At 40.7% G+C, this 27,146-nt stretch overlaps 1 protein-coding gene across 6 annotated transcripts in view; it reads left to right on the top strand.

Annotated features, from left to right (window-relative positions):
• The first annotated feature begins 687 nt into the window (after window positions 1-687).
• Window positions 688-27,146, top strand: part of DAB2 (DAB adaptor protein 2) — a 52,901-nt gene continuing 26,442 nt past the window's right edge. For 3 of the 6 annotated variants that reach the window (XM_061189205.1, XM_061189206.1, XM_061189208.1), the window contains exon 1: window positions 688-1,074. The gene's annotated coding sequence lies outside the window, so the exon portion shown is untranslated. The remainder of the gene's footprint in view (window positions 1,075-27,146) is intronic. The other 3 variants (XM_061189211.1, XM_061189209.1, XM_061189210.1) reach the window with 2 other exon arrangements.

Here is a 27,146-nt window from a genome sequence, read left to right as displayed (position 1 = left end):
GATACGCTATGGAGTGCCTTCTACTGCTGAGTACTGTATGTCAATATTTTCAAACATTTTATTTCTCATATTTCAGAGTTTTCTTAGAAGTATAGGAAACACTATAGAAATCACTGCAGATAAAGTCATGTTATGTGTCTGCACAGGGATGCCCATACTGTGGGAGAAGCCAGTATATAATCTCTCTGTTTATATCAAATATATAGCTTAATTAGTTAGGTTATATAGGCGTGCATATTTTTGTTTATATCAATTTCTCAGAGAGAGGATTGTCTTTATATCTGTATATACAGGGTTATATTTCATACATAAATACAGTATGTTTTACATATACGCACAGATTACCCACCAATTTAAATCGGTGCACTTAAGTGCACCCACATCTGTCGTGAAAGAGACACGAATTCCTTTAAAGGGGGCAATCACACGTGCAACTGGAGCGACAGCAGATCTGAGCTAGCCTCCACTGCTTCTTGCCAGGATAGTCAGGAGTAGAGGCAGCCCTTTGTTCAAAGGGCCCTACTGGGTTAGGACGACTTGGGACGCCACATCCCTGGAAGCGGCAACGCAGAGAAGGAACTTGTGAGATGAAGGTCGCTGGGTCCCACCCCTTTCCTGCGGAGTTTCCCTTTCCTGTCCTTAAGCGCACCCTCCCCTGTCCCTTGTCCCCAGCCCCGCGAGTCTGGGCTCCGGACGGCGCCCTGACTCCTTCCTCCTCCCCTTCGCTGGGCTCCGGGCGATCGCCCCGCGCTGGTGGGGCTCCCAATCCTCGGGAGCCGGCTCCTCTGCGCGGCCCCAGCTCGAGTTAATAAACAGTTAAGTTTGGAAGACTCAGCAGACACGTTGAGGGGGAGTTACCCCGCCCAGGCAGCAAAAACATCCCGGCGCATTCCTGGGGAGTCCTCAGCTGCCAGCATCTGATTAGAACCATATCTCGCCGGGAGTGGCCCGCGGCTCCGAGGCTCCCGGGCCGGCGGCTATTTAAGCGCGGCCGCCGTGTCGGCTGCGCGGTAGCCAGGAGGCTCAGGCACCCCCGGGAAGTCATGCTCGCATCGCGGAGGCGCTAGCTAGCCTGTGAGTAGCTTTCCGATTCTTCTTCCCTTTGGCTCCATTTTTGGCGACCTCTTTCCCTCCTTTGCTTCCCCCACCCCGCTCCGCCTTGGGATGCAGACGTGGGACTGCTGGGGCATCTTAGAAAGGAGACGGTGTACTTGGGCAAACAGGCGGTTTTGTGGCCTGACATCCGAGGAATGCTCCCACGAAATGCGTTTATCTTTGGGGTCGGAATCCAGATGTCCAGCTAGTGACATTTAACAAGCGCCTCGTGTGTGTGTGTGTGTGTGTGTGTGTGTGTGTGTGTGTGTGTGTGCTTGTTGAAAAGCTCTGTGGGCAGCCCGGATCGGACGCCGGTGTGGCTGCTGACCGCCTAATTAACTCCTCCAAGGGGGGTTATTTTTGCCGTGTGACAAAGGCTGGGGACCTGGTTTGTGCCCGCGAGAAGCTTTTTCCCGGTGACTGACAACGTATGGCATTAAAATGTGAACTTTGTCTTACACCCGATTCTTAAGAAAGTATCTGCCCAAGAGACTGAACAAACTTGTTTGAAATAACTCCAAGTGTTTAAGTGGTGTTTGCCTGCTTGCTGTAATCTGGAAAGATTAAGTAAAAATTTTGGAAAAGGGGAAAAAAATGAATGGGTTAAAGCCGTAGAGCCCCAGTCAACATAGCGGGTTTCATAGCCTAGAGCCAACGCTGTTATTTGTTTCTGTCGTCCTTTCCTCTTGACTTAATTCTTAGCCTGGAATTCAGGTCCGCAGTCAATTTTAGCAGGGAGCCCTTTGAGTCCAAAGAGAAATCGAACTGGATTAAAAACACTTAAAGAATCTGGATGTTATCTCCACCCCATCCATTCCCCTCCTCCCCCCACCTTATCCTCTTTCTTTTTAGTTTGTGTTTGGAAGGAAGAGAGGCACTCTGTAAAACTAGAAGAGCAGAAGTAAGCTTCCAGACACATGGAAAGACTTAAACATTATGGAGGGGCGACTTCATGAATAGTAAATGTTGTTATTGCACTATAAAGTGACTTAATGAAAAAATTTCTGGCCCTAATCAGGCAAAGCAGGGGAGGGGGGGTGGAGAGGGAGGTAAGACACAGCTAACTCAAACAGAAGGAATGGCTGAGGAAAGAAGGCAGCTGCAGAAATGCCCTCAAGAGGTCCGATAAGGCTCTTGGAATGGCTTTGATGGGGTATGTAATTGATCTTCCTGCAGGCTTGAGGTTTGCTCCCCACACAGGAGCATCTACTGGCTGTTGGGGCAGGAGGGACTAGCTGGGAATGGGGGAGACTGACAACTACCAAATGGCTTGCCTCCACGCTCTGTGACACCTCCACCTGGCTTCTGAAACCAGCAGCCAGACCTTGATCAGGCTACTCTTCTCTAGGCCTGGTGCCCGCCCCCTCCGCCCCCAGGTTCTGTCTCTCCCTCTTTGAGGGGAGATAGATAGGCCTCTGTGATACTGCAAGAAAGTTTATTGCCATGAGAATTCAGAAGTATTTGAGATTGAGCTCTCCTTCATCTTTGGGGAAGGATCCTTTTGGCTGAAGTGCTACGTATGTGCTAATAAATAATGGTACACCTAATGCAATGTGCAATCTTGTTGAGAAAGCACAAAGGAGGCCTAGTGGTTTTTTCCAATGTGTATTTCTGGAGCAGATTACTTCTAAATCCCTAATCAGTATCCTCCTAAGGCAGACTGGATTCTTTTTCTTGTTGGTGATGAATAACTTCACTTCCCCTTCCCTTCCCACTCCCAACTCTCTCCCTTCTTATCCAAATGGATGCCCTAGCAACCAGTTCTTCTTAAGCTATACCCTCCTCCATTTTAAAGTAGATGGTAGGAGAATGTCTTCCAACTTTGAGCTGTGGCACATAGGTAGTCACCATTCTGGTGATCTTGGACACAGCTGATCTTCTCCTGAGGAGGTGAGAGAGGGAAGGGAGCCACAGCGCTTGTTCAAAGCCTTGCCTCATTGTTAAGGACAGAATCCAGGGTCTGCATTTCCACTCAAGACTTTTTATAGTTGGAGATTCAACTAAAAGTCCAAATTCCTGTGCATTAGGCTTATGTCTTGCCTTGCCCAAAAGGTTGAATGGATTTCAGCCACCTTGTTTGGGTTAAAGGGAATTGCTTTCAAGACACTTGTTGGCATGAAGGAAGGTGGTACAGGGACCCCTGGAAGCTGCTGACCAGCTGGTTGGTGTGATATTTATTGGCCTGCTCGGCCATGCCTGCCATTACCTGAAGATTTAGAGAGCAGGAAGACGGAAGCCTTGGTCATGGCTGCTGGTCATCAGGAGGCTTTGTGGAGACATGGGCTCTTGGTGGTACAGCCAGTATGTGCTGCTTCATTTCTCTCTCTCCCCTCATATGTCTGTAAGCCTACACTTGCTACCACGATATTTTTCACCTTGGTAGTTTTGAAGTTTCCATGTGTTTCCCTTCCTCAGTCTCTCTTGACTTGAGGATTTAATTAATGCTTTTCTTAAAGACAAACCTAGAATGCTGAAATACTTGAGAAGGCTGCCAAAGAGCTCCAGGGTGTTAAGTTGCCCTAAGGGGCAGCAGGAGATGCCTCCCCAGGTGGAAAGCCTTGAAACTGGACCAGTTAGGGAGGTTTTGGTATTTGACCAAATGCATAAGGCTCTCTACACTCCAAGCAGAACCAGAATAAGAACTCGACTCGAAATATGAAACACCTGAGGAACAGGATGTGGTATTTGAAAATTCTCTGGCGCTGCTGTGTAATTCTAAAGTTGAAGCTGTGCCACTGGATTGCACAGAGGTTGGCCAAAATCACATTTAGCTGAAATAGCTGTAACCTCAGATCTATGTATTTAAGGGTAACCTAACTCATGGTAATGTTTCCTGACTGGATTAATCCTGTGACTCAGAAGGAAAGCAGGCCATCGAGCCTCCTTCTATAAAGAGTACGCTGATTTCTGGTGAGGGGAACAGATGACGCTGCGTGTGGACACAAAGGGCTGGCACACAGGCCGTTTCTGCCTCACACCTTGCTCAGCCAGGGAGTGGTTGCGAGTGTGGGTTCTGGGGCCCCATTGCCTGAGTTCACATCCCAGGGACAGCACTGCTTCTCATGTGACCTTGAGCAAATTGCATCATTTCTCTGACCTTAAGCTTTCTTATCTGGAGAGAATAATAATACCTACCCCCAGGTTTGTTGGGAAGACTGTTAATCCGGTATGCTTAGAATACTTTGTTCTGATGTTTTGTTTTCATGTTGCCCCCGAACCACTGAATTATGTATCTTTGTGAAAACTAAAGGCGGAACGGGGAATGTCTTTGTCGAAGTTGGACACCGCCTGTCTACCTGAAAAACGTTAATCACTTAAGCACTTAATATTAACAAAGCCAGGGAGTTTGCTGTGCTTAACACTAAACCGACCGGGAGTTACTCTCTGTTCTCTGCCTGGAGCCTGCAGTTTGCTTTGGTCAAGCTGACCTCCTCTGGTCTCATTTAAGTCTTTGCCCCCACCCCCTACCCCCAGACCCCCTACAGAGAAGGAGCAGTCCTTCCCCCTGAAGTCAGCATTATAGCAGAAGGAAGTGGGAAGGGAGAGGACCACGGGAACTAAACTGAGGGGCTCGGCTAGAAATAAAAAGTCTTCTGAGTACACAGGGCCCCATACTGTCCTTGCCCACGTAGCTGGGCAGGTTGCCATGGTTACTCCCCTTCCCGAATCTTTCTCCTACCTTGGAAGGAAGCCTGTCACTCTAGGGTAAGCAGAATCTGAACAAACTGCTTCCTGGTCTAAAAATGGAAGTTACTTTTTTTTATTAAGTGAGGTAGAATCTCCTCTCTACCTACCTCATCCTTCTCTTCTAAAGCTATTTTCATCCAAAACTGTAATCCAAATTGTCCAACTCTTGCTAATTCTTACATCATCACGACACAAACATTATGGCTTATGAAATTTCAGGAACATAAAAGCTGTTGCCTCAATATAGAGCAAGCCAGTAAATGTTTTTCTGCTGCTGTAACTTATAACTTAGCCCCTAAGCTAGCTAGAGGCAAGTGACCTTTAACTGCTTTAAACTAGTAAGAGTTCTGAGTGAACAGAGCAGGCTGAGTGAGCGATCAGTGGCAGTGGAGCTACGGTGAGGCAGAATGCATGAGGGCTGTCACATATTTTTAGGTAACCATGGAGGAAAAAGAGCCGGTAGGTTAGGAAGTAAGAATACTGGAAAAGCTGGGTTTGAAATGTTCTCCAACCTGGAAGAGATTTGGGTGAGGAATTTACGGTTTAATGTTTTCTCTGGGTAAAAAAGCTACCCTATTTCTCCCTAGCAATGTGTTGCAAAGTGTTATTCTGAAACAGACTTAGAACTTTATGTAATCGATGAGCCATGTAAGTTCTCATTTAACAGTCAGATTCATTCATTCTTTCAAGATTGGACACGTAGTTAGCTAGAATGTATAGTTCACAGCTAGAAAGAACTCATCTCAGACTAGCTTTCAGAGTGCGGTCTCCAGACCAGCTACATCAGCATCACTTGGGAACTTGTTTGAAATGCAAATTCTTGGTTCCCATGCTACATCCACTAAAGCAAATATGAGCAGTAGGGCCCATCCAGCTGTATTTCAGCAAGCCCTTCACATGATCTAAGAGTAACTTTCATATTTCAGTTGTTCAGTGGAAAGCATAACAAAGTAACTGAATTCCTACAGTCATGGAAATAATAAAGCATTTAAACATCCCTCAGTTTAACTGAATCTTAGAAAGATGAAAAAGCACAAACCTTGACATTTTTCCTGCTATCTCACATAATTGCTTTCTTGATTCTAGGAAAACCTATCTACTCCTTAGTTTTATATTGTCACCTCGCTTCCAAATCCTTTTCCCTTTGGGGTTTTTAAAAAACATAATTAATCTCCATTTATTAGAAGACTGTCCCAGTTGCTTCTTTTTAAAAAGATTTCCGTAAACTAGATCATTACTCTTGAACCAGATGGTTCTCTCTAACCTATAAAACTTTTTATTTTGTTTTTTCGTGCCTTGCCCGGAGTGCAGATGTAGGCCTTGCCATCATAGTTAATGAATCTGCTGCACTTAGTTTTTATAGCGCTTTATGGTTTATGAAGTACTATTCCATTCTCCCATTTGACTTTCACTTTAAATAACTTAAGGTAGAAAAGATATCTCCATTTCTTAGCTCCAGTATGATCAATAGATATCAGCCTGCCCAAGGTCATACCATTAAGTGGTAGAGCCAGGATTCAAGCGTGAATCTTTATGATTCAAATCTTGATGGTTGTCAGAATATTTAGTAAATACCTGTTACGTGAAGTATGTTGCTAGGCTAGCAACGGAAGAACTCCCAGTGAATAGAAGTCTAGAAGGAAGTCTAGAAGAAATTCTATTTTACGTGAAGTAAAGAATGTAGACTCTACTCCTGCAGTGGAATGTGCTACTCAATGTCTCTGACCCTTAGTCACCTCACCCTCCTTGCAAAACAGTCCTAAGAATGACCAGTGTTAATCAGAGACGGGTGTTTAGCAGAGATCACGCCTTAGACTGAAAGATATGAGGGTGTGATCTAGAAGGAGAGAATTGGAACTCTGGCTTTGAAGAGGCAGCATAGGTTAGTGGTTAAGAGCTTGGGCTTTGAACTACAAATGATGGTGTCCACAACCCAGCTTTGCTATTGAAGGCAAGGGATATAACAACTGAGCTTCATTTTCTCCATCAATAAAATGAGTTGCCTCCAAACTAAAATTAAAGGAGAAGCCATGAAAAAAAAAAAAAAAAACTTCCTCAGAGCTGCTGCTTCAGAAATGTACCTGCTCTAGGACTATAATTCTCAATGAAATAACTAAATTGATATTGGAAAGTGGTCTTGTTCTCATTGTCTGTGGTCTTTAGACAAGCTAAAATCTAGAGATGAACACATTCAGGCTGAAAATGAGACCATCTTTCTTACCTACCATGAAACTATTAAATGTGAAGGTCAAGCAAGAAAATGTGGCAATGCTTCATAAACAAGTACAGGCACACAGATGTTAATTCTTAGGGTACCACTTAAATCTCCTCTGGGCAGGACAGTTAAGTCCTCCTGAGGTCTAGAATTAATCCATGCCCAAGTAACTGAAAAGTTAAAAATATCTTCACTAATGTATCCATGTTGGGTGCATCTGCCTTCCTTGTTCTAAACATTTCACCCAAAGGATCTCACTTATTTTACATATTTGAAGTTTCCTACTATGGGACCAAGAGCTGTTCTAATCTTCTATAATATGTAATGCAGATGTTAACGTGTTTTTTGTTACCATTTAAGGCAGCAGAAATAAGCCAAATGTGTTTGACTATTTGTCAGAAGGCTCTCATAGTCCTATGAAGAATGCCAAACCAGTCTGGCTTTGGGACACAATGTTAATCCAGATGAGAAACATGTAATTTACTTGTAGATCAGAGGATCAGAAGTTGGAATGGTACACATAGTAGGTGCTCAAAGCTCCCTAAAAGGAAAATGCCAGCTGTGCTTTACTACATCAGCACTGGCTGGTGGTAGTGTTATTTTTTGTTTTTGTTTCGGGATTTCTTTTTTTACCCTTTGCTTCTGAAGTCAGATATCTTAAATAAAATCCCAGTTTTGAAGAAGAAAACAAATAGAACAGGCTCTTCCATCCATAGCTGGTTGACGATAAGGAGATTTAATATTGATTTCTGCCTGGACCAAGGTTCAACTATAGCTAAGGCTTTTCAGAAGAATTCGTGTACTTGAATTGAAATGATAGTTTCATTCAATGTCCAACCTGTCTTCTGAAGGATACCTTGATGCATAGATGTTTGCTTGGCTGCCTGATAACTTGTTCTTGGGGTTTCTGATTTGTCCAGGTGATCTGAAGTTTTCATTGTTTGTAATTGAAAGTTGGCTGAAAGCATTTACCTAACACCTGCTAGGGAACACATAAGTGTCAACAATTGCTGCCTACATGAAATTCAGAGAAAATGACAACGACTCAACTAACATATGGTTTTATTATAATTAAGTGCTACAGAGTGGTACAGAAAGAAAAGGACGCAGGTGTGATGATGGATTTGGCTTTCAAAGGAATGGTGGAAGCCAAATCAGCAAAGGTAGGAAGAAAAAGGCATTCTAGGCAGAAGCTCATAAGTACATCATGCAGATGTATGCCCAAAGAATACTGCTTGGCCAGTTTGGCCAAGAGAAAGTACAGGTGGTAGAGAGGTAAGGGGTGATATCATTTGGAAAGGAGAGATGGACTGCACTGGGCTTTGGATGTCAGGGCAAGGACTTAGATCTTTATCTGCTAAGCGGTAGATCTCTTTATTAAATCCGGAAGACAAAATGCTGACTCAGATCAATTCACCTGGCTGTATTGGCAGGATGAGTTTGAGTAGCAATTGCTTAGCAGTTGAAGAAAGACCTGTTCTTTCATGAAAAATCAGCAAGGTAAAGAAAAGATTTTAATATTAAGGAACAAATTGCAACTGTGTATTACCTCTAATATTTTAAGTGCACTCCTTCTACCAGACTGCATGGGGGCTAGAAAGTAGGATAAATGATTCCCTGACCTCAGAATTTCATTGAGTTAAGGGAAGAGTTCCACATGAATCAGAGGACAACAATAGGTCAAGTGCAGAGAAATGGTAGGGTCAGTGAGAGGTAAGTGAAGACCTAAGACAACACATCTTGAGTGAACTTTGAATGACAGGTAGGCATTCAAGTAGGTGAAAGCAGTAAGTATTACAGTCTAGGGAGGTAACAAGAGAAGACACTGTGTACTTGTGTGTGCACGCACATGTGTGTGTGTGTCCAGGGTAAATGGAAGAGATCAGCTTCTCCAGGGAACAGGTGGCTATGTATATATCTACTGTGAGCTCTAAATATACAAGGCTTTGCATTTCAGATTGACTGTGAATAGAGGAATTGAACACTGATGCCTGATTAATACAAAATCAGGAAGACCCTGAGGTCTGATAGGGCACCACTACAAGAATTCAGCCATGAAAGTGGGTCAGAGACAACTAGAGGCTCTTACAACTTAGATTCTCATTGGATCCTTTTGAGAAGATGGAAGGAAGAATTAATCCCACAAAGAGCTTTTTTACTTCAAGTATTCTAAATATGAAATACCTGTGCTGTGTGTATAAAAAATATAACACTGTACTAAGAGTTGGCTAATTGTGAGGAACAAGGTACGTGACACAAGATAGTATAGCTTTTTTGGAAGCAGGAACTCGGAATGGCGATGAAGCAAGACTGGGGAGGAATCCCGGAACTAAGTAAAAAAAAATTTTTTTTGGTGGAGAGGGAGGAGAGGTATGGAAATAAAGGGTAATTATGGAAAATAGAGGGTCAAAAGTTTGCCAGATTCAGTAGATATGTGAACAGTCTAAGATAAAATCTTAGCTTCATTCTAAGCTACAGACAATACTGTTGTGGATCTTTTAGGTATATCCATGAACAAAAGAAAATCTGTAGTTCAGTTTCCAGATAGTGTGTAGAGATAGAAATCTTCAGCTTTGTATACAAGAACTCTTTTATAGAAACAATGGATGCAATTCTGCTCTGTTTTAGGATCCAAATTCTTATATTTCATGCAGCCAACACTTGTTGAGCGCCTTACTATTTGGGATGATAATAAAGTCCATTTTCTTGATGAAGGCTAACCTTAACCAACTGTTACCTAATATTCTCTTGCTAATGCTCTCGTAAACTAGGTAGTGCTCCTTAAATAACTAAAGCCACTAGTAGGGACCCATGGTTACATTTTCAAAATATTGCTTCATTTAAATCCACAGTTCAGTAGTTTGGCCTGATCTGAAAGTGACCCTGTTGTACTCTTAGAAAAATCTGGTAATTAAGAGTGCCACAGAACATGTTTGGTTCTAGAATATAGAGGTTTGTGTCATCTCTGAATTGCTTGTACTCCTGAAGTGACAAAACTGATGCCAAATGAGCATATGTTTCTTTCCTGTGTTTACGAAAAGAGTGTTGATTCAGAACTCTGGATTTTAAGATAACTTTGCAGGAAACATCATTGACTTTCCTTCATAACCTAGCACATCACAAGATTTTTTCCTCCCACTGGCTCTGTCACACAGATGGTCTTCCAGATTGCAATATTATTATAGGAGATTCCCAAATATTTAATGTAAATATCTCCCATCTAATTAATGTTTTAAGTAAATGTCATCATTTTAAAACTGTCTATTGAAGAGGGTAATTAAAAGCTTAAGACAAAATTTTCATCTTTCCGTGGTTGATATTAATAAGAAAACAATATATAGAATTCCTTGAAGTAGTCTAATTTTGCCTTCTCCTCTAAACATTGTTAATGGCAGTGAAACTTTCTACCCTAATCAGAAACATTTCCTCTGAAATACTTAGTACCAGTTGTAACTATTACTTGCTTATTCTCTCTCCCCTGCCTATACTGTAAGCCCCTTGAGAGTAGAGACCAAATCTATTTTTGTCACTGTATATATAGCATAATACAGTGCTTGGAACACAGTAGGTATTTGATAAACACTAACCAGATCGCCAGGTTAATGAGTGACTCAAGCTACTCTCATCTGCAACATTAATTGGAATTTATTATAAAGGGAGCAAAACAGAGAACTTCAGCTTGCCTTATCTGTTGGTATAAGCAAAATAGTTTTGAGTCTTTTTTTGACTTTAAGGTTATTTATAATGAGCAATATCCCTAGGTTCCTCTAGTTTATATCTGCTCAGGTCCTGAGAAAAGCCAACAAGCTGTCACTGAAATTATCCACATGGTGTGGTCTTTTCAAGTCTTTGGTTTAACTTCTACCACTGGAGTATTCATCATGGCGCATACATCTATCTAACCTAATAGATATTATCATAAGGGTCAATAGTAATCATAGTGGCGAATAGTTTTCAACCTGATATTTCATCCAAGGACAACTTCTTATTCTCCTCCTGTTTTCTCCTTTTAAGAGCATCTACCAAACTATCTACTAAAGAACTAATAAAAATTGAGAAAATAGATGAAACCTTTGGCTCAGTACTGAATAATTAAGGTTATCCCTTTAACTTACACAATTTCTGCTCAAATCAAAGAAAGCTGCTTTTTTAAATTTGTATGTGCAGCTGTACTGAACATACAAATTAGGTTCTTTAATTCTTAAATTAGGTTGCCACCTTGTTCCTATCTACACAGACCCCATTGGATCCAAGCAAACCAGTCTGGAAATAGGCAATAGACCATACTCTGATCAACTTTGAAAATGCTAGCATAAGAGTTTTTTCAAAACCTAGTGAGCAACTGATTCAAAACTTACTGTTCATTTTTTTAAATATATCAGGAGCTTTTCTCAACAATTTTGGATAAGTAAACATTTAACGAAGTCTAAGATGACAGTGTGGAAAGCTTGCTGTGAGCAGTGTTCTGCGTGCTTGCAGAGATGTTCAAGTTCAATTTGTAGGTTCTCTTAGCTTTTGAGTTTAATTTCATGTGACTGATACTAGAGTAGCTTTATGATTTTGTCTTTAGTCCAAGTAAGACTACAGATTTGCCTACATTTTAAATATTGCTATCTGACAAATCAGTACATCTCTAAGGAATTTAAATTTAAAAATGCAGAAAGGCACATGTCACCCTAATATCACTATTCTAATTGTATAAGAAGCAGAAATCTGTCTCTCACCCTACTGCCACCCTTCTTAACCAGCATTTCCTTGCTACTCTTCCTTCTAGTCTTTCAGTAGTTATATGGAGAAACATACATACAATGGGAAAATGCTATCTATTCTGCTTTAAGCAAGGAGCTATAATGACATGACTACTTTAGTCAATAGCTGCCTTTTACAAGTTCCTTTAGTCGCTCACATTTCAAATATCATTATACTTACATAAGTTTTTATAAAACTGATATTATGGGAATTCTTTTTCTAGGGTCTTAGAATGAAAGTTATAAGACATAATGGCCTTTGATTTTTTTTTTTAAGCCACCTTTAGGACATGTTGTTTATTTGAAGTTTGAGGGTCACCAAGCATCATAGCTTGGCAAGATGGGATAACCTTGAATCTGACATTTGAGATTGTTAGACCTTAACCTTTCAGTTAAAAGGCTTTGTTTCCAAAAGATTAACCAAGTAATTAAATGAAAGAAACCGGCAGTTTTGAATCACTCAAAATGGCAAGTTCATGCAACTATCATACTACAAAGCTATCTGACTCTTTGATACCATGGCTCCATACACAGATTTGTCACCACCCCGACCTCTACACCATTGCTCAAAACCTCAAAGTCTTCTCAACACCGTCTAGACAAAATAGAGTTCTGTTAACCCACCCTAATCCAGTCTGACCTACTTTTCAACCTTTTCCCATCGTATAACCCAGCACGGGTTTGGTATTCTAGCCAAGATTACATAAATATCCTTTTCCCATTGCTATCAATTCCTCTTTCCCAAAAGTATTTTCTGGCTAACGCCCATTCCACCTATCTGAAGAACTAGATTAATTCTCTCTTTTGCCTGTATTGTTCTAAAACAAAGACATTAAGAGCATAGATATTAGACTCATGTGACTTTCAGGGGGTTGATTAACTTCTGTACTTCAGCTTCCACTCTTGTCAGAAAGGGATGAAGATACCTTCTTTTTTTTTTTTTTTTAAATCTTCATCCTTCCTGTTTTTAAATTTACTTATTTATTTATTCATTTATGGCTACGTTGGGTCTTTGTTTCTGTGCGAGGGCTTTCTCTAGTTGTGGCAAGCAGGGGCCACTCTTCATCGCGATGCGCGGGCCTCTCACTATCGCGGCCTCTCTTGTTGCAGAGCACAGGCTCAGTAATTGTGGCTCACGGGCCCAGTTGCTCTGCGGCATGTGGGATCCTCCCAGACCAGGGCTCGAACCCGTGTCCCCTGCATTGGCAGGCAGATTCTCAACCACTGCGCCACCAGGGAAGCCCGAAGATACTTTCTTATAGGACTACATGAGAGAGACATAGCATCACACCTGGACTATAATAAACATTCAATAAATTTAACTTTTAAAACGTTGGTATTCCTTCTGTGTTTCTTAAAACACTATTTTTTTTTGAATTTTATTTAATTTACTTTTTTATACAGCAGGTTCTTATTAGTTATCCATTTTATACATATTGGTGTATATATGTCAATCCCAATCTCCCAATTCATCACACCACCCCCCTAAAAAAACTATTAAAGCCATCCCCAACCCTGAACTCCCAACCTGCTTTACTCTGCTCTCTTTTCCCAGAGCATCTGTCACCTTCTTAAAGACTATAATCCATTTATGGCTTTCCCCTGCTAGAGTGTAAACCCTATAAGGGAATAGATCTTTATTTTGCTCACTGACATATCCCAAGCGCTAGAAGAGTGCCTGGCACATAGTAGGGATGTAGATTTATTACATGAATTAACTTGATGGTACTGACCACTGGCATTCAGGGGCTAACTTTGTTTCCAGTCTCTAAATCGTAATGGCTTTGAGCAGGGATCAGTCACTAAACCCCATATGCTCTCAGCAACGTATGAAAAAAAGCTGCCCATATTAGAAGGCCTTTTTAATTTTCTATTAGCACGGCTCCAGAGCAAACTCTAGGGTAGCCAGTGATTTACCATCTGTGGAGTCACACTGACTGAGCACAGTGTGAGACAGATGACGTGCTCTTAAGAGTCAACAGGGGTGGGGACTTCCCTGGCGGCGCAGTGGTTAAGAATCCACCTGCCAATGCAGGGGACACGGTTTCGAGCCCTGGTCCGGGAAGATCCCACATGCCGCGGAGCAACTAAGCCCGTGTGCCACAACTACTGAGCCTGCGCTGTAGAGCCTGTGAACCACAATTGCTGAGCCCGCATGCCACAACTACTGAAGCCCGTGTGCCTAGAGCCCGTGCTCTGCAACAAGAGAAGCCACCGCAATGAGAAGCCCATGCACCGCAACTAAGAGCAGACCCAGCTCTCCGCAACTAGAGAAAGCCCGGGCACAGCAACGAAGACCCCATGCAGCCAAAAAATAAATAAATAAATAAATTTATTTAAAAAAAAGGAAAGAGTCAACCTAGGTGTCATTTGACTCTTAAGGGATTTCTTAGGTGGAGGTGCAAATGTAGAATGACATTTCAGTTAGAGAACCTCAACACTGGAGAGAATGACCATGAGAAAGAAATTTTATTCGTATCCTACTTGTGATAATTAGTCCTGAAAGTAAAACTTGCTTATCTTAGAGAGACTGAGGAAGCATGTTAGTGTTGTTTCCCTCACTGTTTTCTTTGGTGGAACTCATTGTCTACACACTTCTATAGTTTAAGGATTACATTCTGTTTTTTAAAGACATTACAACTATATTACAAACTACTATATATAAAATAGATAAACAACAAGGTCCTACTGTAGAGCACAGGGAACTATATTCAATATCCTGTAATAATCCATACTGGAAAAGAAAAAAAAAAACATTAAAACTATAAACATATTCCTAACTTCAAGTTTTACTGCAGTAGAAGGCATCGTTGGGTTATAGAAAAGCTTGATCATTACTTTTCTAAGGATTTGTTTTAACCTCCTGGTCCATAATATTGAGTCTTTTTAATAAAGATTGGATTAGGAACTTAATAGTGGCTTTCAAAGACTTGTCTTTGCACAGGGCTATAGAGTTCAGCTAAGGAAACAAATGATCTAATTGCATTCTCTGATGCTAAAAATGCCTACATAATAAAACTAGAAAACAGCAGATGCCACTGTGGAGTGAATCTAAATCTTCAAGGACCAACCGAAGTTCCTTTTATTTAATGACCATATATAATAGGGATCATAAAGAGAAGCTACAAATGAGGTCCTTATCTAATCACTTATATCCATTCATGTTTTCCTCAAGTATTTAAATGTCAATTATTTAGCAGACACAGAATTTTGCAACAGGTCATTAATGGTTCAGAGAACAGATGCGATTGCTCTAAAAGCTAATGAAACCGCTTGCTTAAATATTACATTTTTTATGAATCAAGTAAATTTCCTTCACAGTGAATCATTGATGTTGGCATTCCTGTGTAGACTAATCAGAAACCTTTTTGTAGTTGAATATAAATATGACATCTCATAATAGGCCAGGATGTCTCAGTGCAAGCCCAGCAAAGTGGCCGGCAGTAAGGAACCATGCCTACTAGTTCATCTCATGCTAAAACTGTAGACCCATGTGGCACCCCCATGATTTGTCATCTTAAGAAGGCAATGAAACCCAACAGGGATGGTGTACATGCAGCAGGCCTGGGAGAAGGAAGAATTCTCACCTCATCTGCTTATTCTGGGAAAGTCTCCTCATAGTAAGTCACATTTTTGACCAATCGCTTGCCCTAAAGCCAAGCCTTGACCATTAGGTGATACTTGTGACTGTGAGTGCTAGGCAGGTTATAAATAATAACAATGCAAAGGGCAAATACTCGACACAATTTCTTTTTTTTTTTTAATTTTACCGAAGTATAGTTGATTTACAATGTTGTGTTAATTTCTTACAGTTTCTAGCCAAAGCTCTGAGAACTAGAAAACAGACACACTTCACAGGCTTTTAGTGCAACTGTTAGACAATACAGTATTCTCACTATTAACTTAAGTCAAATTCATTTAACGGGGAAGGAGTAGAGAGTTAACCAGCACTAGACTCACACTAACACTATTTGCAGCTGGAGATGATTTTGAATAACACATTTTAAAAGACACAGACATAGATCTAATAAATGAGTCTTTACAGTCCAAAAAGCCAGAGAAACTAGATTGTCCTAGTATATAAATTTATCATTTCAAATCTGTTAAGCTCTTTGGGAAGTAGCAATTCTTTTGTCTCTATATGAATTGATGGTTTATTTAGTTAATGCATTTACTGCCTTTTAAAATACCCAAACTGAGTTGTTTATCAGGCTACCAGTGTAGGTTTATAGGAAACAGCATACTGCATTGAATATTACTTCATGTAAATATAAAGTTAAGACACTGATTACTTCTTCTATCTTGCAAAATAATATCTAGGTCAGAAGTAAAAAAAAATTATGTTGGACCTGGGGAAGAAAAATATCATTTTTCTAGGCTCCTCAAAGTCATTGGTTAATGCCACCCGAGGAACTTATCTTTAAAAAAAGAGAAAAATAGTAAATGAAATATTCAAGACTTGAGCCTTTGAAAATGGTGTATAATGACATAACCAGGGCAATTTTCTTACATACCTTGTTTTTTATGCAGCTGGTACAAATTTGATTTTTTTCCCCCTGTCTCCCAGCTCTGGAATGATTTTAATATTAGAAGAAATGACTTAAGAACACAATCCAGTGGAATATATATGTTAGAAAATCTTCAAAGTCACTCTTTAAATCCCAGAATAAACTTTTCGAAATCTGTACAGATTAAGGTGATACTTGAGATCTTTCCTTGTGTTCTTTGATTATTACAACCAAGAAAGCAAATCAGTAAGCTGTATCTTCATTTTCTAAGAACTCTTAACTTGGTGCTCTGAAACACCACCTCCATTTTAACTTTATTTGTAGAATCACTTAAATGATTGCCAAAGGTGGAATAGAAATTGACTTCCTGAAAGCTTCTTTAGATTAATAATTGTTAATGTCTGGAATCATATAGGGGTGGCTTTTTCCCAAAGGCTTTAGTAGATACAAGGTTCCCTGAATTACTCTTCCAAACTTGCCAATTGTACATCATGATCCCTAAGGTAGATATCTAGACATGTTTGTGGAAGGGAGGACCAGTTAATGGTGATGACTTACATGATTGTAACAGGTATAATTTTGGTTGCATTCTCATGAATTTATGTATAGAATTCATGAAACAAAACCTGTCTCACCTACTTAGACTTTATAAGTGAAAGTCTGATATTAAGTGGTAGGTTTTTTTTTCTTGTAATTGGAACTACCTGTGCTCATCTATCTCTGCAGCGAATGAACCATATACAGATATTTCGATAAACTAGAACACTTTGTTACATTCATTGTTCAATGTAGTTGCTTCAACTGCGAAGCAATTAAAATCCCAAATCTGTTTCATTTAGCATGAGTTAATGTGCTGCCATATAGAATTTTTCCGTCCCTCAGTTTAAAAATGCACTGACTTATCCCCATGTGCTTATTTGGTCCAATTCAGGGGTTCCCAACCCCCAGCCGCGGACTGGTACCAGTTTGCAGCCTGTTAGGAACCGGGCCGCACAGCAGGAGGTGAGTGGCTGGCAAGCGAGCCACGCTTCATCTGCTGCTCACCATCGCTCATTACCACCTGAACCGTCTCCCACCCCCCATCCCCCCAACTCTGTGGAAAAATTGTCTTCCACAAAACCGGTCCCTGGTGCCAAAAAGGTCGGGGACCGCTGCAATACCATTTCCCAAAAGATGAGAGAATAATGATGGCGTGTGAACCTTAGTTCAAGTTCAAGGGTGCTTGTGCATTTCTGCCACTTTGTCCATCTCACTCTGCAGTAGCTTTTTTCTTTTTCTTTTTTTTTTGGCTACGTGGCATGCAGGATCTTAGTTCTCCAACCAGGGATGGAACCTGTGCCCCCTGCAGTTGGAAGCATGGAGTCTTATCCACTGGACTGCCAGGAAAGTCCCATGCAGCAGCTTCTTAGAGTATTTGTGTGCACACAAGTTCAAAGCAGGTGGGCTAGCTATTTCAGACCATTTTTGGAACCTGTCTCCTAAATTTTTAGTACTTGAGTAGAATTAATATATCACCACAAGAAGCAAGAAAACAAGTTGGCAGACTCGCCTTTCTCCTTGTCTAACAGAATCTGCAATTACCTGGGGATTTCTTATCTGTTAACTTATCTAATTTGGCCAGCAACTAAGAAGTAAGCAAATGAGCCTATATGCTTATTTCTTCTGGATGAGTTCCCCTGGCCTTTTAGATAGCATTCTGGAGACTTCCTAACCTTCAGCATGATAGAGCACTGGTGTCGGGTGGGGGGACAGGGCTGGTTCTCAGGTTCCTGGTTCTCTGTAAACCTGAAATTCAACAAATAAATAGAAAGTCCCTTTTTATTTTTATTATTTTTAAAAATATTTACTTATTTATTTATTTGTTTGGCTGCATTGGGTCTTAGTTGAGGCACACAGGATCTTTGTTGCGGAGCGCAGGCTTCTCTCTAGTTTTGGTGCTCTGGGCTCCAGAGCTTGTGAGCTCAGTAGTTGCAGCACGCTGGCTTAGTTGCCTCACGGCATGTGGGATCTCAGTTCCCCGACCAGGGATCTAACCTGTGTCCCTTGCATTGGAAGGTAAATTCTCAACCACTGGGCCACCAGGGAAGTCCCCCTTTTTATTTTTAAATGACTCCTTTTTCCTTCATCTTGTTTGAAAACAACCAAGTCTTCTCTAAGGGAAATCAGCTAAATCATGAAGAACATATCCTTTGACTCGTATATTGAATTATGTTTTGGCTTCTGTTTTTCTCTGTGGATTTCACTATAGTAACTACTAAATTAACCAGGTGATTCAATATATGGTTTTTATTAGTAGGTTTTTCTCAAAGATTTGCATTTTTTCCTGTTTCTCCTCCTTAGGGCAGTTTACACTAATCACTTTGAAGTAGCGTCTTTCTCAGACTACAATTAAAGTTCATTTTTAAACGGTTAAAAAAAAAAAATCCTTAAAGTGATGGTTAATATATTCAGCACACAGGTAACAGTAAGTGTTTAAAAAAAAAAAACAAAAAACTGTTCTTATCTATGGGGTTAGCAGGGCCATTGTCATTCTTGGAGATGAAGCCCAAATGCCCTGTTGGCTGTAGATATCTTGCCCAACTAGAAGAGATCGTGTCAGAAGTGGAAATAGGAGCCAGTGGCAAAGTCTCTCATGGAAGGTTAATGCCAACTCTAAGGGTAGATTGAACACTAAAACAAAGGGCATATTCTACTGAAAAGGCCACTCAGAACCAGAGATAACATATTAGAATCAAATAACTTAAACTCATCTTATGTTGGGTCTACATAGGTATAAGAACTTTTTTCATGGTTTTGGTCTATGTACAGAAATGTAACAAAAAAGAAGTCCTGACTGTCTACACACACTTACTACATACACCTCAGTTTGACTACTCTGTGCGGGTGTTACAAGGCAGCTGGATTCTTCTTCCTTTAAACTCTCCAAAATACAGCACATCTCTGAAACGTGAGTTACAGAAAGATACAGAAACACTCAAGCCATGGCTTTGAAGATTATATGAACGTGGGGCTCTGCCTAGGAACGGAAACCACGTTGGAATTTAATATAATTCAGCCAGGTTATTAAAGAAGAAACTAAATATCAAGCAGTGTTTCTTGCACTGGTTTTCTGAAGAGGGAAAGTTTAAGATGACCTGCCTGCTTTTAAAATGGCCTGATATGGTATATCATAAAATAATTCTACTAGTGTATGTAAATGTTTGTTTGTAGCTTAATGTTTAAAATACAAGTGCCTTATTGTATAGTACAGGAAACTATACTCAGTAATTTTTAATAACCTATAAGGAAAAAGAATCTGAAAAAGAGTATATATATATAAACTGAATCACTGTGCTATACACCTGAAACTAACACCACATTGTAAATCAACTATACTTCAATAAAAAATAAAGTAAAATAAAAAGAAATGCACATATACATGCATCAAAAGATACGTAGTAGAATGTTCATAGAAGCACTGTTCATCACAGCTCCAAAGTGGACAAAATTTGTGGTGTATTCATACAATGAGATATATGGCAATGATAATGAACAACATACAAGGCTGGAACTTCATAAATATTATGTTGAATAAAATAAACCAGACACAGAAGCAAAAAAATTTTTTAAGTAAATAAATAAAATGCAGGTGCTTCTAAATAACGTGCTTTCTTGAGCTCTTCTAATATCCACGTGGACTTTAAAGATGACTATTGTAATGGCACTCAAGTAGAAAGTGGAACATGTTTAACAGTTAAGAGGGCTTTCCTGGTGGCACAGTGGTTGAGAATCTGCCTGCCAATGCAGGGGACACGGGTTCGAGCCCTGGTCTGGGAAGATCCCACATGCCGCGGAGCAACTGGGCCCGTGAGCCACAACTACTGAGCCTGCGCGTCTGGAGCCTGTGCTCCGCAACAAGAGAGGCCGCGACAGTGAGAGGCCCGCGCACTGCGATGAAGAGTGGCCCCCGCTCGCCGCAACTAGAGAAAGCCCTCACACAGAAACGAAGACCCAACACAGCCAAAAATAAATAAATTAATTAATTAATTAAAAACAAACAAACAAACAAAAAACCAGTTAAGATTTACATGTGCAAGCATCATAGGTGAAATCACAGAGGGGCTCAAATGAATAAACTGTGTATCCTGAAGTCCACGTGCTAGGTGTGCTACATGGCTGGGCTGACGTCATTCTGGTTATTTCATTTGGGAACGAGAAAGCACAACTTGATACTGTGCATTCTAGGAAACAAACTGCTAAGATTCATTTGTATGATTTATTTAAAAACTAGCTTGGAATTAGGAAGAGGGGTGAGTTTTGGTAGAAGTATGTTAAAGTAACTTGGGAAGGATAGACATGAAAACAATGAACTATTTGCTGGTCAGCTGGGTAAGTATACGTAGATATGAGGGAAGATTATTGAAGAAGGTAGGAATAGTGTCAGTGTATTGGCCTAGAAATCAAATGTGCAATGACAGTCCTTTTCCCTCACTCTGATTCATTAGTATTTTGACTACATTTTCCTGTAAGGTACAAGCATAATATCCACTGTACATTTAGATGCCAAATTCAAAGTAAAAATCATGTGTTTTTGTGTTTTTGTATCATAATGCTTCTCAAATTATTGCCCCAGAGGCCCTGCAATAGAAAAATTCCAGAGGCTTCCATGTTAGTAGTTTTGGTTTGTTTATTTTTTTAATTTAAAACCCTAAAATATTTCATATAAATTGTTCAATCCTTAGAATACTCTTTTCCCTTGCCTTTAGGATGGGAAGGAAGCAGAATGGAGTATAGTGTCCCACTTCACCATCTAATAGTACAAAATAGAGTTCTTCTAAACTCAGATTTTAAAACTGGTTTATTCCATTCACCCATTCTGGTTATCTATGAACGTTTAGCGTTTTAGAATCTTATTCCTTCCACTTGCTTTTTTGGTATACTTTCTGGTTACTATCACTTCATAACTAGACCAGACTCAGCGAGGACCCCCTTCTGTCACTGTCAGCATGTGTTCCCAGCGTTATGACAGCACCCAGTGTGAGCTACTGTGCTACCACTAAACCATGATGGCTTTTGTCCACTGAAGCAAGTGCTCTGGTGACTGAGGCAGGTGCTGCTCTCTCTGGTCCTGCAGTGGTGACCCAGGGTAGGGGGAGAAGTGCTCTGCAGAGTTCCATCATGTCCCCACAGGCCCTCTAGTCACACAGCTTGTTCAGTGTGCTAATACATATCACCCACCAGCCAGGGTACTGAGGCCTGCCCCAAGTGCCAACATATCTTCTTGGCTGGGTTAGATGGGAACCCTGACATTTGAGCCCAGGTCTTGAGTCTAGACGTTTTGTCTTCTACCCGTTCCTCAGACATAAGGAGTTTTCCCACCCCTCTCTCCCATCCCCGCCCACACACACCACCCCATGTTGGACCACTTCAATCCACTGGCCATTTCCCAGAAATGTCTTGGCTTGGTATACAAATTTACCCACTAGATCGTCAGCTATCTCTGAGCCTAAAGCTCAAGGTGTATGGGGAAGAGCAGCCTTTGTCAAGCCTCTCCCACTCCCTCAAAAGCCATATTATCCTTTCCCCCAGAACAATGGATTCCTAATAACCTTTCCTCAGAATTAATGGGAATCACTCCTAGCTCCTTCCATAGGTGACTTGGTATCTCACTAATAGAAAGAGAAGCAGCTAATAACGTAGTTCAAGATGGTACTTAATATTATGAACTTCACTCAAGGATGCAGTCATTACCTTACCAATCTCTCTTCCCCACATAGCTCCTGAGGGACAAGTGAAAAAAGGACAATAGCAACAGATAAGGAACAAATACCACATCATTAGGGAGATCAGGGCCCAATAACCACCAAATGCAGAGCTCTGGTAAATCTAGGTTGAAGCACACTGCACACTAGACCAGAAATCCCCCATTCTCTTTTCCATGTCCAGTTGCACCCGCTACATCACCCTGCCCAACTCATTCAAGATACACAGAGCACATGTACCATAGCCTAGTTGAGCCATGTCCAAATGGTCCCTGGTGTCAGGGTTACCACAGCCTACCCCAAATGATCCAATGCTAGGAATGTAAACTAGTGGCACAAACATGATTTTCAAATCTCCAAAGTATCAATGTCACTTCCTTCCCTTTGTAGAAGGGAGCTAAAGGATAAAGTTGGATTTCAGTTTTCCTATTCTGTTCACTCTAAGCTAGAGGAAGTCATACTCAAGAACTGGGGTAGAATGATTGGCTGAAATGTTAAAGTTGAGATGGGTATACTCTCTCATGTCAATTAATCCAACCCCAAGCTTCATGTGTCTGTATTCACAAAAATTCCACACAGCCCAAAGATCGCAGAGATATTCCAACAGTACTTTCTCTCTTAGAGTTTGATTAAGTGTAAGGAGGGATTCTAGAATCAGTCTGCTATGCTTTTGTTCATACAAGCATATTAACTTGTGCCCAGCTTGCCAAGAGGCTAGAGCATACTCTAATTGTGAATCTACACATTCTACTTTTTCTAACCCTAGTAAAGTGTTAAAAATAAGTCATTGCACTGAAACAACTAAGTAATGTGATTGCAAAATTGATTGCAAACAATACTTCAGTTAGACTAGTGAGCTATTTTTAGACATTTCTAGTGAATTTGTTGCATTGCCCAGTCTAGAGAATGGGCCTTCATTCAGATAACATTAAGCTCCTTCTTAAAGCCTTAAACTCTCCCAAACACTTTTCGTATGATGACTATTCTTTAGGCCCTGTTAGGAGATACTCCTAATACAAAGTTATTTTAAAAACAAAATGGGTGGAGGTGAGTACAAAATTAGGAGAGGTCATAATGAGTCAAGAATATTGGAAGTTGCCAACTCAAGAACTCAAACTTCCTATCGTGCTTTAAAAAAAAAAACAAAAACAAACAAACAAAAACACTAAAAGGCCAAGCACTGAATAGTAGAGAATGTACTGAAATAATGTGAATTCTTTGATCTGTGGGTTGCATCTCAAACCTAGCCAAATACTTTCTTCCAAGCAGCCAAATTAACATTAATGAACCAGTTTGACCAAGCAGAACTCCAGCTACAAAGGCAAAAGAGAATCCAGTGACAATGTGTCATTAGACCACATCAAATACTTTTTCTGTTTTGGTTCAGAAAATATCTATGAAATTCCATGTTCAAACTATTCTGCTAAATTATCCTGTTGTTTGCTTGGTGTATCTACTAAATGAGAGGTGTTCTTGGTTCAGTCTCTATATCATGGGCCTTGTACAGCCTTCTTAAAAAATAGTTTTAAAAAAAGCTGACTCATACAATCTCTAGAAATAAGACACTAGAGTCTCATTTTAGGATCTAGATTTCTCCTGGTACCAACTCTTATCCACAACCAGCTGTTTAACAGTTAGACAAGTTACATACTCTTTCTTGCCCTCAGTTTCCTAATCTTTATAATGAAAGGGTGTGACCAAATTATTCCCTAGGTTTCTTCCAGCTCAGTAGTTTAACCCACTTGGTATTTCTTTAAGGGCACAAAGGATTATGGAAGTTAGACTACTGTACCTCAAAGTTGTCAGTACATTAGAATCATCTGCGAATCTTGAAAATATATTGGTGCCTGCATCTCTTCCTTCATAGATTCTGAACTAATGGATCTGGGTGTGACATAGACTTCAGCGTCTTAAGAGCTCCACATAAAATTCCCCAGAGGATGTGAGGTAGACCTTCTAAACTGCCAGTGGTAATGATGTAGGCTTGGATGTGACTCGGGATTCATTAGAACAGGCCTCTCTGGGTAACTTAGAGTAGTTTTTATTCCCACAGTCCTGTTCCTGTCAGAACCTACCTTCTAGAGTCACAGAAGCCAGAGTTGGACAGGATGTGGCTCTAACAGTGTTTCTACTTACTAGCTGTTCACCTATTGGCCCCGCTTGTTCTAAAATCGTTTAAACACTTGCCGTGGAAGAGCAATGTCGGCTACAACACAAGACCACATACACAGCACACAGTGTCCATGAAACCTAGATGTGACTTAATCACAGCTGCCATTTGTTGAGCGCTTTCTGTATGCGAGGCACTGAGGTCTCTACATCAGTTCTTACTGATTTTTATAACAACTCTGCAAACCATATTCCCATTTTACAGGTGAAGAAATGAATATTAGATAAGTTGCCTCAAGCCACTGCGCTAGAAAGTAGTGAAAGTATGTAAGACTTCCAAGCCTGAACTCTGAGCTGCTATACTATCTCACCTCTACCCAGAATTAACTGTGTGAGGAACTCTTAACTCTGGTCTGACTTGATTCCAAAGATAGGGGGAAATTTTCTGGTTCAGAGCTTTATAGGTCCTATCAGTCCTGCAGCATCCTTCCTAGGGGTTAACAGCAATGATATGTGCTCTCTGTAAATGCATAGCTAGTGTATACCTCCTTGACTTAGGCATGTTTTGTTCCTGAGGCCCCTACAGCAGTGTCAGCATTTACCAGAAAATCTCGTAAGGACTCCTTTTCAGTGTGTGTTAACATAGTCTTATTTCCCCAGTTAAATAGGCTGCAAAAATCTTACTGTCTACTCAACTTGGCCTTTACAGAGAAGAATAAACCTTCCTAAAAGCATAGAAAGTCAAGCAGTTAAAGGAGAATAGCTTTACATCAAATACCAGAAACTTGGCTGCATCATTTCTGGCAAGGTCCCTTATTCTCAAAAGGCTACTTTGAAGATAGTGGTGAAGGCTGTTTGCTGCCCTCTTGGACCCCGAGATCTTCCCTAGAGGTTAATATTTCACATGTCCTAGTTCATTAGCTCAGCTGAGACAGACATAAAGTTCCAAAGGACAAGAAAGCACATTTCTGACCTGTACAAAGTGCTGGACACTAGCAAAGACATTTACGTTGCTTTGTTCTTGATTCTCCTTAACTCCCTTTCCTGTGTCTATTTTACGTGGCTCTTTCCGGAAAGTTAATTGATATGTTAAAGTCAATGGGATTATGACTTTGAAACCAGCTGAAAAAATACAGGTTAAAATCAGTGGAATTAAAAAAAAAAAAAAAAAGGTAAGTGCAGCAGCATATATAGTAGGAAAGGGAACACAGATCACGTTCAGTTTGAGCCCAGCGATTTATTAGTGATTGATCTTGTGTTACCGAGTCCATTTCAGTATTCATAAAATAGATACATATTCTATTCCATAGAGCTGCCAGGGTAAGTGTTTTAAGGACTTGGTAGGTTAGGTGTTTGTACCATTCCCCTTAACATTAAAAACAAGTCCTCGGGCTTCCCTGGTGGTGCAGTGGTTGAGAATCTGCCTGCCAATGCAGGGGACACGGGTTCGAGCCCTGGTCTGGGAAGATCCCACATGCCGCGGAGCAGCTGGGCCCGTGAGCCACAATTACTGAGCCTGTGCGTCTGGAGCCTGTGCTCCGCAACAAGAGAGGCCGCGACAGTGAGAGGCCCGCGCACCGCGATGAAGAGTGGCCCCTGCTTGCCACAACTAGAGAAAGCCCTCGCACAGAAACGAAGACCCAACACAGCCATAAATAAATAAATAAATAAATAAATAAAAATAAAAAATTAAAAAAAAAACAAAAAAAAACAAGTCCTCTACCATTTGTGGAATGGGGCTACCATTCAATAAGTTCTTAACTCAAGTTATTCCTTTTACCAGCATTGAGACTGACCAAGAAAATATCTCTCTGCTCAGGAGAATAGATAAAAAGATAGACTGGGAGGGAGGTGGCAAAAATGTGTCATGATATTGCTTTAGAACCCTGTAATCATTAATTAGAATCATTGCTGATACCAATACACTCCTATTGGTGGAAAAGCTAAGGAGGAATAAGGAGGCACCAGCCAAATTTGTCCCTACACAAATTTGTCCCTATTCTGAGTATTGCAAGGTTCTAAATACTTGCATGAATCACTTTAAGTGCTAAATAAACTATAGCAGATTGTTTTCTAGTGCAAAGGACATAGTCATCTGAAGATGACTCACACAGTCTTCTGGTATACATTTCTCAGAGCCTTCTCAGAAACCAAAAAAAAGTGTTGCAAAATCTCTCCTGGTCATCTGATTCTTGTGCCATGGAAAGGGGAAGTCCCCACATGGTTTGTATTAAGTCCAAAATCCAAGTTAGATATCGTCACTCAAATGAAGCTAATTTTATTGACTCAGCATAGTTTCCTTTACAACTTTCTATTCTATATTAGGCCTTAAAAAGGAGTCAAAAATATACAGTAACTTTAGACCCTCATCTGTTTTCAGATGTATCTTCTTATTTCTCTTCTCAATCTTCTAAAGAAGGAAACAGACCTAAGAACTAGAAAAGCAAACCAGCTAGGTTTAGATGGGTAGCTGTTTGTGTGACCTTTTGTATATGTTTTTGAACTTTAATTAGTAATCCCTCTTTTATGATAACATCCCTTGTGTGTGTGTTTCCTGATTAATTTTTGGTCCTTGGTCAGAAGAGTCCCTGGGACTAAACCCAGTGAATGAGAAGGACTATACTTGCTGGTTGTCCTACACCCACTTGTTCCCCTTTATTAAAAAATCTCTTAGCTTGGGCTTCCCTGGTGGCGCAGTGGTTGAGAATCTGCCTGCCAGTGCAGGGGACACGGGTTCGAGCCCTGGTCCGGGAAGATCCCACATGCCGCGGAGCAACTAGGCCCGTGAGCCACAACTACTGAGCCTGCGCGTCTGGAACCTGTGCTCCGCAACAAGAGAGGCCGCGACAGTGAGAGGCCCGGGCACCGCGATGAAGAGTGGCCCCCGCTTGCCGCAACTAGAGAAAGCCCTCGCACAGAAATGAAGACCCAACACAGCCAAAAATAAATAAATAAATTTATTTAAAAAAAAAAAAATCCCTTAGCTTAATGCAATCTAGACACTTTCTTCAGCAATGCCTAGGTTTGGGAAAGCAGTCACGGG

Source organism: Eubalaena glacialis, chromosome 4 (assembly GCF_028564815.1).
Source record: "Eubalaena glacialis isolate mEubGla1 chromosome 4, mEubGla1.1.hap2.+ XY, whole genome shotgun sequence".
NCBI classification, from domain to species: Eukaryota; Metazoa; Chordata; class Mammalia; order Artiodactyla; family Balaenidae; genus Eubalaena; species Eubalaena glacialis.
The sequence above is the reverse complement of the archived record's forward strand: the minus strand, read 5'-3'. Positions and strand labels throughout refer to the sequence as shown.